This window comes from Dromaius novaehollandiae, chromosome 1 (assembly GCF_036370855.1).
Source record: "Dromaius novaehollandiae isolate bDroNov1 chromosome 1, bDroNov1.hap1, whole genome shotgun sequence".
Lineage (NCBI taxonomy): Eukaryota > Metazoa > Chordata > Aves > Casuariiformes > Dromaiidae > Dromaius > Dromaius novaehollandiae.
The window spans coordinates 209,114,333-209,130,029 of record NC_088098.1 but is presented as its reverse complement, the minus strand read 5'-3'; the positions used below and the strand labels follow the sequence as shown (position 1 = coordinate 209,130,029).

General features: G+C 40.4%; 1 long non-coding RNA gene across 1 annotated transcript; it reads left to right on the top strand.

The window, feature by feature from the left end:
* The first annotated feature begins 995 nt into the window (after positions 1-995).
* Positions 996-13,753, top strand: LOC112988584 (uncharacterized). Its single transcript, XR_003260572.2, has 3 exons — positions 996-1,042; positions 13,143-13,203; positions 13,675-13,753. It is a non-coding gene; the product is annotated as an uncharacterized LOC112988584 (long non-coding RNA).
* Positions 13,754-15,697: the final 1,944 nt, after the last annotated feature.

Sequence of the window (15,697 nt, the reverse complement as noted above, 5' to 3'; positions counted from 1 at the left end):
GTCCAGGCAGGCTAAGTGGGTTATGTCTCTAAGTGCCTAATGTCGCAATAGCGTATTCTGTTTAGCAAGTACAACTGGGAATAGATGATTTTTTGGGAGTGTATTTCAAGCCTGTGTATGATATTTGGAGGTCTCAGAGCAGAAACGTCAGAGGTCTCCATTACTAACACCTCGCGGAAGCCAAAGAGGATCCTCCTCTAGGATGGTGTCCAAACAGGACTTCCTACAGATCTGACGATGTGCTCTCACTGCAGAAGCACAATCATCCTCTCCAAAGTGTAAGTGTGTGGGTCTGTAAAGTGTCATCGCTAGTAACAGCCACAGGCCTTGTACTGAGTTTGCAAGGCCTCAGGGCTGATACTTGCCAGGCCTGCTCTGTCTGAACTTTTCCTGACCTGCCCGCAGCTTTGTTTTACTTGGTTTAACTGGTGGAAACTTCTCTATTTGACCAGGTGTCTATGGCTAATTTGTTTTACTTTTGTTTATCTTTGTACAGTACAACCGCGCTTTTGGACAGATGGCAGTAACAAGCAGTTATTCCGTGTAAAATGAGATGTTTATGGCTCTAACACAATGATCTACTGTAGAGGAACAGAGGCCCGATACGATAGCAGAGGTCATGGAGACATGGGCTGCAGCGTAGAGGAACAGGGACACGGGGTGATAAGAGATGGGGCACAGGCAGAGTCTCTAAACAACTCCCCAGTGGTCAGTAAATGCAGACCGGGAGCTGGACAAAACTGCTTCCAGGGGTAACAAAGAGAACAAAGAAGTAGTATCCAACACATGAAAGGCACCATAGGTAGTAAATTCAGAGGCAGCATGGAGCTGCAGACCTATAAACAAAGAGCAAAGATGTAAAAGCATGTTGGCAAAGAGATAAAAATGACCCCAAGGGGATCCTGGAGGGAGGAGGAAGAAACCATCAACGTGAACATCATATTCCTGCTGGCAAGGAAGTCCGGGGGCCGATGACTCACTGCACTACCCTCTCCAGGAGTTGGAAGCTACTGATTTTAAGACCCAGAGGAGCAGTAAAGGGGTGAGCATAACCACAGGAAAAAAGGGCTAGAAACTAAGTAGTGTATTTGTTACAGTTTAAATTGTATTATTACTATTACTGAGATTTCTAACTATATTATTGTTATCCTTTCTTTTTCTGTAATAATTAGATCTAGATTCATACAGATTCTTTAATTAAACTGTTAAGATTTCATTTATACTAACAATAAATGATCGGCTTTATATATAAGGTGTGTTCTTCTTTGCCCATAAACAAGATTTTGAGCGCAACAAAACAAAACCTCTGTAGGGTCAGCGTGTGTATTATATTATTATTTGTGCCATAGGTTTCCAGGCTGTTTTCTTCTGATAGTACATAAATTCCAGTTTACAGACACCCTGCAGCTCTGACTTAGTTTTTAGGTGTGATTTATCCCACTAATACACAGACAGAAGTATTTCTTTATTTTAGCTTATTTTATAGACGTTTTTATAACCACTCCCTTTAATAATTCAGATCAATTGCTTATCCTCTTTCTAGGGTGTTGCCAACATAAGAAAAAACATTTTTACTCTAAAAGTGATTGAAGACTGAAACAGGTTACTCAAAGAAGTTGTGGAGTCTGCATCTTTGGAGAGATTCAAATGCCGACTGGACATAGTCCTGAGCAACCTTCTCTAGTTGACTCTGCCCTGAGCAGGGTGGTTGGACTGGGTGGTCTCCAGACCTCCCTTCCAACTTCAACCATTCCATGATTACAGGATTTTGACTGGTGCTCCAAGAACTGCCACGGACATGTGTCATGATTCTGTTTCCTTGCTGGCTGTTTTTAGGCAGGTATAATCTATCCCGGGTTGAGGCACTCCAAATTATTTCATTTTATTTTGCCGGCAGATGAGTTTTGCAAAGAATGAGGCTCCTTCTATCAGTCTCTGGCTTCTGCTGGAGTGGAGATTATTCAGCACATCATTGATGACACTTTGCAGGATCAAATTAACTGGCAGATGACTGCATTCTTATTCCATTTGCAGCATGACTCTAATCATGTGAGAAGTCTTTGTTCCCTTATATAGGTCTGTTAAAACTGATGGCATGATTCTTATTTATAAAAGCCTGCAAGGGTGGCACAGGGAATGTATTATTTAGGGAAGCTGGAATTTTTATCAACAGAAGTGATTTGGAACAGGTTAGACACAGGTGAGTGGTTCTGTTAGGAGTGGGGACGAGACTAGGTAGACTCTTTCTTGCCTTATTTTCTATGATTTGTCCATGCAGGAAAGCTGAAGTGTAGCACTTGGGGGCAGAACTTGTCACTTGTATTCAAGTGGAGTCTTACTTTCCTCCAGGACTAGCCTCAAGTAGAATCACTAGCATAAGCAACAGGCTCTTGATTACTTTTGCTCAGTTACAACATCAGAAATTACAGGATCAGTCCTAGCCTCACTGACAATGGTATAAATGAGTAGCAGAACCAGTGTATAAGCAGTATAATATTTTGTGTGCATTCCATTATGTAGGAGAATATTTTAAAAAATGCTATTGATCAGTTTTGCACCTGTGCATCTACTGGCAGCTTCAGAGGCGGATGGTCATAGATTGGTGATGGCAAAGCTTCTTCCTGCCTACTGACAAGAAGAGATCTGGGGAAGTCCGAGCTAGAAAAAGGCAAGTCTCAACTTAGGTCTTGATAGTGGGACAGTGACCTGATCTCAAAAGGTCTGTGTAGACTCAGTCCCATATGCAGTCAGTGGAGGGAGACCTTGATGGCCCCTTCCAGGCTGAACTGCTAGCAAACAGCAGAAAAAAGTTATGATGGGCTTTTGTTGAATTGCCTCGGATTTGGAGGGTGGAAAGAAAACTTATCAGCCCTTCATTTCTGTACTGCTCTGTGTAACAAATCAAGGGATCGTGGGGGTGATTATGATAGGGTAAACACGGAGCACTGTGGGAAACTGGTGACCTGCAATTTGGGTATAGCCTACAGCTTCATTTTTTACAACTTATGGCCATGTCATTTTTTCTGGATAGTATGAAGACATACATTAACACGTGGCTTGCCAAAATGTTAGAAAGCCTTCAATAAATACCTGGATCTCCAACTGTTAGAAAGCAGTAAAAGCACGTAGTCTGCCTGGAGTTTACTGGCAGGAGATCAGTGAGCCAAAATCTGGAGTTTCATACTGAGAGGAAGGGGGTGCATTTATGACCCAGGAGCAGGCACATAAAAAGGTGGAGTATCAAAGATCAGCTTGCCCGTGTGTTGAAAACTTACTGAGGGAGCCCAGAGGAGGATGAGTTGTGGGGATCGTTCTTACTCTCTGTCTTCAGTAGCTGTGCCAACTTGTCCAAGGCAATCTTCACACAATTTAGCTTGAATCACCATCTAACTTTCATGTGGTCTATGAAGAGAAAGAAATCCATTTGAAGGGGTAGCTCATGGAAGGATTTGTATCTGTATTCTCTCTGGAAATGCTAAGAGCGCTCTTTAACTCTAAGGGGAAATAAAATTTAGCAAGACCAAGCTGTTAAGTTAGAAGCCCTAAAATCAGACGGTGTGAATGCCCCCACATTTTAGCTCCTGGAAATACATTATTACCTTTCCATTTTCATTTCTACTGACTGCCATTATGATATATAAACTTATTATGATGCCAGCAATGAAAGTGCAGTGGTAGAAGCAAACTGTATTATCTGTCAGAGACACATCTCTGGCTCCTGAAACGAGCCATGACCCGAACCCTTTTGGAGGCAGTGGGAACACCCCCACTGTCTTCAACAGGCTTCAGTGAAGCCTTGTGAAATCCAGCACACCCTAATAATCTGTACGAATAAGAACTACCAAAAAAGGAGGAAAAAAGAAACAGTTCTTGGCAAATCAGAGCTAATGAAGTTTGATTTCCCTTGAATTTGCTGATTGTGAGTTCTGTCTGAAGCACCCCATGGCTGGGCAGCTTGGCCATGTTCTCCCCTGCGTGCACCTTCTTGGTGTTTGCTAAGGTGTGATCTTATCTTTCAGCCATTCCCTTCATCCAAGCACTCTGGAGTCAAAAAAAGTGTGGGAATTTAGTTATCTTAGAGTTCTAACTCTTTGCCAAATTTGGCATCTGTGAAGTGAAATGTGACTAGAAAAGGACAGACGTACATAGAAAGAAAACATGATGTGATCATAGAAGCCTCTTTTCTTAAACAGACCAAGCTAAAAGGTATTCCTTGCTTCCCTTGCCGTAACACACAGACTGGTCTGGGTGAGTGCTGGGATAATAACAGACTAACCAAGTCAGCGTGTGTGCTTTAATAACATGCAAATGTGAGGGAAGAAACGTGTTGTTTGGAATCCCACAAGGCAGATTTTATTAATATTTTTTTCTTACCCAGTCATGCCACTGCTCTCAGGATGATATTTAAAACTAGAAATTATTTTAAAAAATTATCCTGCCGTTGTTGTTTTAATTCCCTTTACAAGTATACCAGTCTTCATGTCTCCCGGTCTTCATGTTCTGAGAGTGATTTTCTAAATAAAGATTCTTCCCCCATGGCTGCTGCAGGCTTCTAGCTGTCTGCTGGCTAGCTAGTTCAGCACCTTCCCAGGTGTCATCTAGCAACGAGTCTTTAGATTTAAACAGCAGAAGCACCTTCTTAAAAAGCTCTAGAGGCCCAATTCAAATTCCTGTAAGATGCTAATGACAATCCCATATCAATAAATACTCATTTGCAGGTAATGTGTTAACTCAGCTATCCATCAATGTGCTGTAATCACACAAAAGATAATGCATTAACTTAAGCAGCCATTAATTTCAGTCTGTTTTTGCCTCGTAGAAAAGAGTCTCCCTTCAGACCAGGTCAGGTTGCAGCAGCCCAGCTGAGTGGTCATGAAATGCTATTTTATCCTAAGGAAAGAATGAGTGCTAGCAACTAGCACTACTTTAGACACCCTCTTCTCTTTTCTAAGCTGGTTCAGCTTAGGAAATATATCCTAGAAAATCTTCTAGGCCTAAAATTAAATGAATGTAAGGGATCTTAAAAGGCATTTCCTTCTTTAGAAGTAATTTATCCAAATCCCATTTAAAACACTGGGAATTTTCAAGGCATTAAAAAAAAGAAAAATGTGAATCAGGAAAACTGCATTCATAGTCCAGAGGTGAATTTCTATGAGTCATTACCTTGGCATGATATAGTGTCATGTAAGAGGATAATTTTACTGATATTTTCATGTTAGTTCATTTCTCCAGTGCTAAAACAGGAATGATGCACCAGGATGACAAAGGGTTGTCCAAGATTTCCGAGGAAAAAAAAGACTTACTTAAAGTAAGTTTGGAGTCTTCAGGATCTGAAGACTCATGCTTCCTGCCATTCTTGTCTAAGCAGCAGCAAAGGAAAAATCTGTGTGGTTCCAGATCTCCTTCCTCAGCAGCTCCCCAGACAAGGAAGAAGGTAGAGTCCTTTTCACTGCTCTGGCACTGTGAGAAGGTGGCTCTGACAAACACCTGAACAGCTTTCTCCTCTCAAGGGATATTATACTGGTTGAGGGGCATCTCACTTCCTCCTGAAAATTACTGCAAATTCAGAGTTGGTGGATGCTGATCAAGCTTTCATTATGAGTAAATTTGGCTTTTTTCTGTTTTCTAGCCATTTGGCATTGTTATCTCACAAAAGCCTGGTTCAGAAACATTCACTTTGGAGCTGAGCCTCTGAAACAGACAGACTTTTGACTTTTGTTATTGAAAACCAGCCATAGAAAACCATAGAAAACCACTTTCTCTTAGTGGCTTCAAGTACTATGTAAGGAAAAGTCAGGGGTGTGTTTGAAATCCTGGAAAAATTCTTCAGCCAGGAAACCCTCTTCCGTCTTGACTTTCCTATTCCCCTTCCAAAGTCTTTTCCACGCCTACACTTACTGCTAGCAAGAAGCACTCTGCAGTCTTATTCTGCCTATCTAGTATATATAGATGGATTTGCACATCTTTCTTGTGCTGCTCTGTCTTTTTGTACATAGAGATCACTTCATAGTAGCAATTATGAGTGCAGCTGTCGTAGCTGTCATGAGCTTGGCTTACTTATGGCATTTACCATGATAGTACTTAATAATCATTATATGAGCATATAAATAAACGTAGTTTTACTGAGGCAAAGGTAGCTCCTCCTGACAATGCCCTGTGTGGTTCAAACATCTGTGGATTCAGCTGCTAGATAAAATTATATATAGAAAAATATTGCCTTATTATTCCCTCCCCGTAATAAAAACATGAATGCTTAAAATAAAAAAAAAAACCCTCTAGTGGTGTGTTTCCAGGAGGTGGCTGTGCCACCTTGGGGGCTATGCCATAACTCATATATCCTACTGAGGAGGATGCCCCTAAGGTCTACACTGAGCGTTATCAGAAAGGCAGCATTTTACACCATGATTAAAATAATCTGTGTGCCTGGAACATCCATTTAAGCAGTGCAATATCCATTTCTGTCTCCAAAAGTGATTTCTAGCATGGCGCTTTTGTAATTTCTATTAATGCCGTAGAATGGAGAAGATTGATACTGATTCACTCACCATCTCAGTTAATTTTTCTTCAAGTAGGGATTCCTATTAGGAATGTTCCCATGTAATGTAATAAAACTTGCTCATACCATTTGCAATCAGGTCTGAGTGTATATATTTTCCCCAGCGTCTCCCCCTTAATAATAATTGTCAAAAGAAGTGGAGGACATAAATGAATACTGAATGATTCACTGGCCTCCTGAGTGTTCTGCCCATTGTAGTACAAGAAAGCATGAAAGATCAAGAAAAGCAATGGTAACTGGTAAGACAGGCCTGAATTCATTGATATCATAGGCTCAGTTTTGCTTTTTAGTATGTAGAAAATGGGGAATAAGAATGAAGAAGCTAATTAAGATCTCTTTTACTGCCTTGTAGATCTGCTCCTGTCAACCCTGGCCACATGTCCTTTTCTTGCTAGACCGATCTCTATCTGTGACCTCCAGTTGTTTAGCTACTTTTATTTGATTTTTTCTATCATAAATAATATATAAGGAATCCAATATAAGCCCTCTAAGATTTATGCTTTTCTATTATCATGTCTACTCTCTTGTGAAAATCTTTTTTCCTTTGCTCTTTTTAGGTATTTATGCCAGAGACCATTATAAAGTCAGTGTCTACAAGTCAACACCACACAGTAAAAAAAGGAAACAGAGGATCATAGCTACTTCTGTGTGATTGGCATTGTCAAACACTGAGGTTTTGCCACTGTATCATTTTTCCCCTTTGGGTTTATTTTAATAACCACCTTATCTCTAATGAAAGATTCATTCCAACATATTTACAGCTACAGAAGCCAAATTTTCTGGTCTAGTACTCTCATCTCTTCATTCTCTACTGTTGGCATCACATTTAGATTTCCTCTGGTCTTCTGGTGACATCTCTGATTTTAATGACTTTTTGATCTATGCCAGTGAATATGCTGACTCGCAGTTTTGCATCCCATAGTGAAACCCATCAGGTCCTGCAGATGCTGATTTGATGTTTGCTTGTTCCACTAATAAGCCTTGTAGTTTGGATGTGATCCTGGCCTTCTATTCCCAGAGCAGTAGTTGCCTTCTGCTCTGTCTGATCTGTTATGCTAATGTAGCTTGTGACTAGCACAAACCAAAAGAGCAGTGATTTCCCCTTCAGGGAACATAATAGATTCATCAAACCACTGTTCTATGCCCAGCAGTGTCTGATGCAGATACACCTGTTCAATAAATCATATATCCAGAACTATCAGTGGGACAGAGGCATTCTTCCTGAAAACACAAGACTTAATTACCTTAGCATGTGTAATTTCAGTTTTTATTACCAGCAATAAAAACTGTATCACCTTAAAAACTGAACCTCAGTGCTCAACTCTGCAACTACTGACAAGAGCAGACTCTTTGTCTTACATCCATTTTACTGTGATTTTGCTGAATACATGAGAAGTGCAAGAGCATCATCAGATTAATAAAAGAAACAGTTTAAGAGACCCTCCTCAGCTGAGATGGGATAATAGCATGAGTGTGCAGCTGGTCTACCACAATATGCAGCAAAGACAAATTAACTTAAGCCAGTTGTGGAGGAAAAGCTGGTCTGCTGCTGTTAATTGGCATGTGCAAAAGCACCAGGAGGTTCTTTCTTTAGTGCTCTGCATCCCTTGGCCTTTTCAGGCTGCTGAATCTTGATGGTATACAGAAGCTTGGATGTCCTGGTCTTGTCTTGTTTAGTCCTTGTCCTTGTCGTGTTTAGACAAGTTTTTCTTTCCTTTTGGGAAGAGCAGAAATTCTCTTCCTGTGTCCTCTCAGGTAACTGATATGTGCATTGGCAGTCCTTGACTGCTGATGCATTCAGGACAAGAGTGAAATGACTGATGGGAAAAACACCTGCACTTAGAAGAACTTTTCGATCATAGAGAATGCCTGATGTATGGTGCCTGATGGGAATGAGCCATCCCCTGAAATTTGGGTAGTGAGAACTGGGAGCTGCTATCCTTGTGCAAGAAAGCAGTTCCTCTCCCTGACGAACTTCGTGGGAATGAAAAGCCTGGAGGTACATCTCCCCTCTGAAGCCTGTGGAAGCAACTGGCTAATCAGCCAAGCTGTGCGGTGCTTCTGTGGGAGGCAGTGGTGTTCCTGAGTTAAATCATTCACTCACTTTAATCTTTCGGCTTATGACTTTCTGGAAGACATGACATTTCTTGTCTCTCCTTGTGATACATCAGTGTCACATAAAAAATGAATAATCAAATAAGATAGTAGACATCTATTCTTCATAGGTCATTCCTAACTGGCGGCTGGATTGTAAGTAGAATTGCAGGTCCATGCTATCGGAAGTAATAATCTCTTCTGTTCCTGCCTGATCTACCTAGTCTTCAGTCAAATCATAGGGAAATAGACTATCCTATTTACCTGATTTCTCAGCCTCTGGCAGAAACAATGAGCAAATGTCTCACTCAGCCTTCTGCACTCACTGGCTGGAATAGCTTAGCGAGTGGTGCAGTGCCATGCCAGCCTTCGCTGCTCTGCAGGGGCAAAAAGCACAAGAAGTTGGTTACACCGGCAGCATGGCTGCTCTCTAGTAGCACCAAATCTGTGTCAGTCCCAAAACTACTGCTGTACATCAGCCTCAATACAAGATATCTACTTCCACGGTTTTCTACATTTAGTGATATCTTTATTCTCTTCCTAGGACTTTTTAAGCACATTTCTAAGCCGGGATCCTGATGGGAGTCCAGATTTCATAGATTTCCTGCAAAGAATTGACCCACTTTCAGAATGGCCTGTTGAAAGGCTGCCCTATAACAACCCCGGGATTTGTGTGTACACATTCTTCAGATGAATGGTTTCATTCATCACAATTACAGCAGGCAATGGGTGTAAAGGCTCAGGTAGTAAGCTGGAATTCTGAAGCTGTCAGTATTATTATTTTGTCACTAGTACTTTATAAGCATCCATCAAACTATTATTGTCCAGAATAGCCCAAAATTTAGTGAGGGTAGGACAAAGGTTTCTTTTCACCTTAACTGGTTTTAGTGTATAAATAAATAATAATTATTAATAAATGTAATAGAAAAAGTATTCTAAGTTGATGATGAAGAGGATTGTTGGTCAGAAAGGGATATCACTCAATGGTTGCTGTAATCCCCTTTTTTTTCCACTGGTCTGGAAGATATTTCCCACCATGCTCTTTAATTGCTTGCCTTGGTCAACAGTTCTGACATGCTGCCGGAGCTGGAGCGTGGCGTGGAGGTGGTTGTCCTTCTGTGACCTTCGCACAGAGAGACGGATGAGGTGGAGTCTCCCTAACAGCTCCAAAAGGAAGCTACAGCAATATTTCTAAGTACAAAAATTAAGGTGTCCAGGAGTGCTTTTTCATTAAAAATTAATGCTTCCCATGGAAATCAAATACAAACATTTTGTTCTCCTAAAGATTAAAGTTTCTGTCAGGAAAAAATAGTTTAGGAAGAAAATTTCCTATGCAGCTGCATGATTCCTGTGGAAATCTGAAACCTCCAACAGGTGCGAGTTTTTTTCCTAACAGATGTAATATTAATTAAGTTATATTGAATAGGGAATTTGGTTTGGGGGAATTATCAGTGAGAAAGGGTTAGTTATACCCTGATTCTGAACTTCCTTGGAGCGCTCGGTGTAAGAGTGAGTGGACCCGGTCTAAGCTAGTTTTGGTGCTTCTGACACTTTGTCAACTGGGGGATATGTCTCCCCATTGCAGGCTTTGCTGATAAGATTGCAGGACCTGTTGGGTCAGGTTCACGCTGACATGGATCTGTGACTTCTGAACTGGAGCTGAATGGTATCTGATTGGCTCAGGAAGTGGGCAGAGCTCGTTTACAGTTACCTGCTATCAACCAGGCAGATTTTGTGTGAATGTCTTGTATACAATGGGAGAAAAAAAAGAAGTTGTAAAAATATGAAAATGAGTATTTGCCTGTGGAAACAAATTTAAGAGCTCCTCCTCTGACTGCCTCGAATACATGAACAAGAGAGTATCCAATGAAATGAAAAAGAGGAACAGTCAAAGCTGATAAAAAACAAAATTATCTACAATTATAATTATCTATGAAATGTACAATTAGCCTGAAGAACTCATTGCCACAGGAAATTACACATCTCCAGTATAGAAGAAGGGGTTTAGTAGGGTTGCAATAATATACAGAGTTATTTTAATTAATGCTAACAGTAGAGCTAACGTAATTAATATCCCAGGCTACAAGACTAAAGCCAGTCACTAATACAAGGGGAAGATGAGATATAATGTGAAGGATACTTTATTCTGCAGCTGCCTTAAAAATTTAAATTTTTCCCACGCATTTGCCCCTGTCTGCTGTAGGAGACGAGATACTAGGAGAACCTCAGGTCTGATGAATATGGCAGAAATTATATTCTTGTAGGAAGAGATCTGAAAATTAAGAAAAAAAAAATCCAAGCACATTTAGCGCTTGATGTTCCCTTCTCCACTTTCAGTTAAATACCAAGAACAAAAAAAATTTTTAAAAAGTTTTTTAAGTCAACAAAGTTGCAGAACTTTTTTGAAGATTTACTTCACCTGAACCTTTTGGTCTTTTTCTATTTATTATTTATTATTTTAGTCTTTTTGTATTTATTTCTAAAGCACACAAATCCATCTTTTTATAAGCACCTTTCATTCATCTTGCAACTACCATCAAAGGAATTACTAAATGTCAGGGGTTTTTATTAGCATTTGTAAGATATTTGTGGAATAAAATGGCAGATCTACTTATTTCTTTACTTTTAAAATAAGGTGTTGAATACAGCTTGTATATAGACCTGCAGTGATACAGTTTTCATTTCTACCAGCATTAATTCCTGTTAAAGTGTATTTGTCTCTTCTCCCTGCTCCCTTTGTCTTTGAAAGATCTATGATACATGTCATCAGCCCTAAATTCAAGCTTGGAGTCAGCTTTGGCTGAAGGCACAGTCAAAGTAGCTGCTTATGGCAAGAGATTTTATCATAGGATCACAGAATATTTTAGGTTGGAAGGAACCTCTGGAGGTCCTGCTCAAAGCGGGTCTAGTTAGATGAAGTTGCTCAGGGCCTTGTCCCATTGACACTTGAACATCCCCAGGGATGGAGATTCCACAGTTTCTCTGGGCAACTTGTGCTAGTACTTGACCACCCTCATGGTAAAGGAACTTTTCCCAGTAGCTAATCGGAATTTCACGTGTTCTAGCCTGTGTCCATTGCCTTTCATTCTATTGCTGCACACTTCTGAGAAAAGTCTGGCTTAGTCTTTCCTGTAGCCTCTGATCAGGTAGTTGTAGACAACAATAAGGTGTCCCCTGAGCCTTCTTTCCTCCAGGCTGAACAAACAGATTAGTAGATTATCACCAGTATCTACTCTCAGCCTCTCATCGTGTGTTGTTTGCTCCAGCCTCCGACCAGCTTGGTGGCAGGGAGCAGAGGCTGGACTTGCTCTGAGAAGCCCCGAAGTGGACACTGCTCCAGATGCACAAGTGTTGAATAGAGCTTTCTGCTGAAAGCTCACTTGCCTGGACCTGTGGGCTACATCCCCGCTAATGCAGCACAGGAGGCTGTTAGCCTTTCTCGCTGCAAGGATGCATTGCTGGCTCATGCTTGGCTTCTTATCCACCTGGGCCACTAGGTACTTCTCTGCAGAGCTGTTTCCTAGACAGTTGGCCTCCAGCCTGTTCTGTAGCATGGGGTTATTCTATGCTGGTTGCAAGACCTTGCACTTCCTCTTCTTGACCTTCATGAAGTTCCTGTTAGCCCATTTCTCCAGCTTGTCCAGATACCTCTGAATAGCAGCCCTGTCCTCTGGTATATTGACCTCTCTCCTCAGTTTTCTGTCATCCACAAACTTGTTGAGAACGCACTGTCCCATCATCGATGTCATTAGTGAAGGCATTACACAGTATCGGTTCCCTGAGTGAACCCCACTAGCCACTTCCTGCCAGCTGGACTTTGCATTTTTTGCATTGACTCTTTGAACTTGAGAGTCTAGCCAATTTTCCATGGCCCTTATTTTCCAATACCCAGTCTGTACTTCCCCAGTTTGGTGATAAGAAGACCGTGGGAAAGTGTGTCAAAAGCCTTGCTAAAAACCAAAGTGCACAACATCCACTGCCCTCCCCTTGTCCGCAACACCAATCACCTCATTATAGAAATCAATGGGGTGGTAGAGCGTATCTGACTTTGGTAAACCCATGCTTGCTGTTCTCCATCCTTCCATGTTTTTAGAAATGACTTCTGACCAGATTTGCTCCACCACCTTCCTAGGGACTGAGGTGAGGCTGACCAGCCTGTAGTTCACTGGATCCCCCTTTTCACTTTTCTTAAAGATGGGTGTGACATTTGCCTTTTTTTCAGGCCTTGGGAACCTCACCTGTTTGCCATGACCTATAAAAGATGATGGAGAATGGCCTTGCAATGACATCTGACAGGTCCTTCAACACCCTCAGGGATGTATCCTATGTTGTCCCATGGACTTGTGTATGTGTAATTGGCTTTTCATTTTCTCTATTCATTTTCCAGTTCATCTAGTTTAATTTCTTTATTTTATGGTAGTGTCCAATATTTTAATTAGGACATATTAATCACTAGACTTAGCAAGATACTTTTGTGCATCTCTTTTTTTAGGCCAGGAACAGTCATTACGAAGGACACTAAGACACCATCCAAAATTTATGTGATCAAAACAGTAAGTAAACCAATAGCATTTACCATGCTAGATATCTATCATTTACCACACTACCTTCTGTAGTCTTCCATCATCACTTGTCTTGATTGATTTACTGATTAGTAGATTATCACCAGGACCTACTTTTGCTGAAAACAGGTAAGATCGTGGACACAAAATGTTGAGACTTTCAAAATAAGTTATATATTCTATCACTTTGTAGAGTAACATCCTTAATCAGCGCTATCACTGGTGGCAGTAAGCCAACAGAGTTGTTCAGAAATAGTGTTCTAATTTCAAAGACCTCATGTAAGACTTTTATTACCAGTCTCCAGAACTGCCAACTTATCTGGAATTTGCCTTTGTAGCATATTTGTAAAACCTCGTAAAACGCCACTTGGCAACAAGTGAAGCATGGAGACATTTGGAATTAACTAACTATAATGCTTGTGAAGCAAGTGCACCTGTAGTTTGACCTCTCTGTCTATACAGAACCAGCAATGACTGGGAGAAATAAAGTGGACGTTAAAAAAGAAGAACTAAGAAGCAGGAAAAAGGACTCTAAAATAAGCCAGCTAGAGGAAAGGTGAAACCACAAGAAGTAGGTACATTGATATGAGTTGATGTATCCTTTTTGCTTCTGCTCCATCAGCTTGCTAGTCTGGGCAGTTCAGTCCCTTCGATGATAAATATTCAAAGCTTGGGGCAAAGGGGGTTGTTTATGCTCAAGGCAATGGCCCTAGGCTGATTCACACAAGTGGAGAATCTAGCTAATTTATATCTAGAGTCTAGTATACCCAAATTGTTAATTGAAAACCTGGATGTATTTAGTCAAATTGAACAGAGCTGTGAGAGTATGTTGGGAAACAGCCTCTGTAACCAGCTTGCAAAATTCTGATGTGAGAAGAAGATTCGTGGTAGGATAAAGAATCTGGTGCTGGGTTTCCGGGGAAAGACTTAGCTAAGACAAAATTCAGTCGGAGCAGTTAAAGCAACACAATGTTGCTGCTTCTCCCAGCTCTTTCACCAAGAAAGACGACCTCTCCTAAGAACCTTACATAATCAACGCCAAACCCAAACTCCAATGCAACTCTCTTTGTCCAGATTATAACATTTATCTGCATGCATGAAAAAATGTAGTCAGGTGACACCTGACACAACAGGCAGAGCATTGCCATCTTTGGAGGCCTTTACATACAGGTTGGGGAACAGTTCAGATAACCAAGTGTGAGGAATGGTGTAGGAATTGCCCCCATCTTGGGGCAGGGAAACTTGACAGTTTTCCGTATGTATTTTCTTTGTTGTTCTGTTTTTAAAATAAAAAATAATGTTTCCAGGATGCTGCACAGACATTCACCAATTATCATTAGACATTTCTTGATGAAATTAATAACTTTGTAATTTTATGGAAAGACTGCGTTTGGATTTTGTGATTTCTGATAGATGTATCATTTTCTACAGACCAGTGTGACTCCAGTGGCAGTGTGGTTTTGTCATAACCTATCAGTTGTAGTGCTTTAGCTTTTTTTTAAATGATATTAAAAATAGCATTAATAACAATATTGATGTTGATAGGTGGAATGTATTTGTGATAAAAATAGCATTAACTACTCTATTCAAATAATCCATGCCCTTTGGGAGTATCGGGACTACTTTGGACAGTTAAAGACATGAAGTACATAGTATTCACTGAATTAACAGCAAATCAGCTTTACTGGCATGTGGAAAATTTCAGAGCAAGTGAAAATACCCACAGAAGCATGATTAAAAACCTAAGGAAATTGTCTCATAGGGTGATTTTTGAATTCTTTGTTGGCCTCAAGACAAAGTTCCTAAATACGCTATTGTTGTTTAAATTGCTTTTGAGTGTAGTCAATAGCTGTTCATCTAAAAGCAGGAATGAAAAAAGGAAAGTATGAGATAAAGCAGGTGATCTGCTCTTTATTGTCTGATTGAAGTGTGTGGAAAGGGAAAAGTTATCTTTTCTTTCTAGTGGTGAAAGGATCCAGCAGAAGCAGAATTTAAATGAAAGCATTTAGGAGCAGAGTTGTTTTATGGTCCTGAAATATCTCAGGAGTAAGAATAAAGCAGACAAGTTTAGAGCTGGAAAACTTGTTTAATTTAGCTGAGCAGCAACTCCAGGCTTGAATTTGGCCCAATGAGAGTTTATTAATCATGTCGGATAACTTTAAGCATATACAGGTAGCGTCAGTGCACAACCATCTGTAACTATATGAACTATGAATTAAATATCTGAATTTTTCTAAGTATTCACAGATAATTACGAAAAATCATTTTAAATTTGCTTAATGTGTAGGCTATTTGCCATGTTCATTTCTGTAAATATACATTTCTGTGGAAGCTCAGAGAAAAGGCAAAAGAATGTGTTCTTTAACTTTAACTCAGAACTGCTGGTTTTGTAGTGATTTTTCTTTTAAGGCAACAAGTTCCATAGAATAATGGAGGGGGTAACTCCAATGAGAGAAATGTTACTACCCTCCTGAACAGAGTGGGT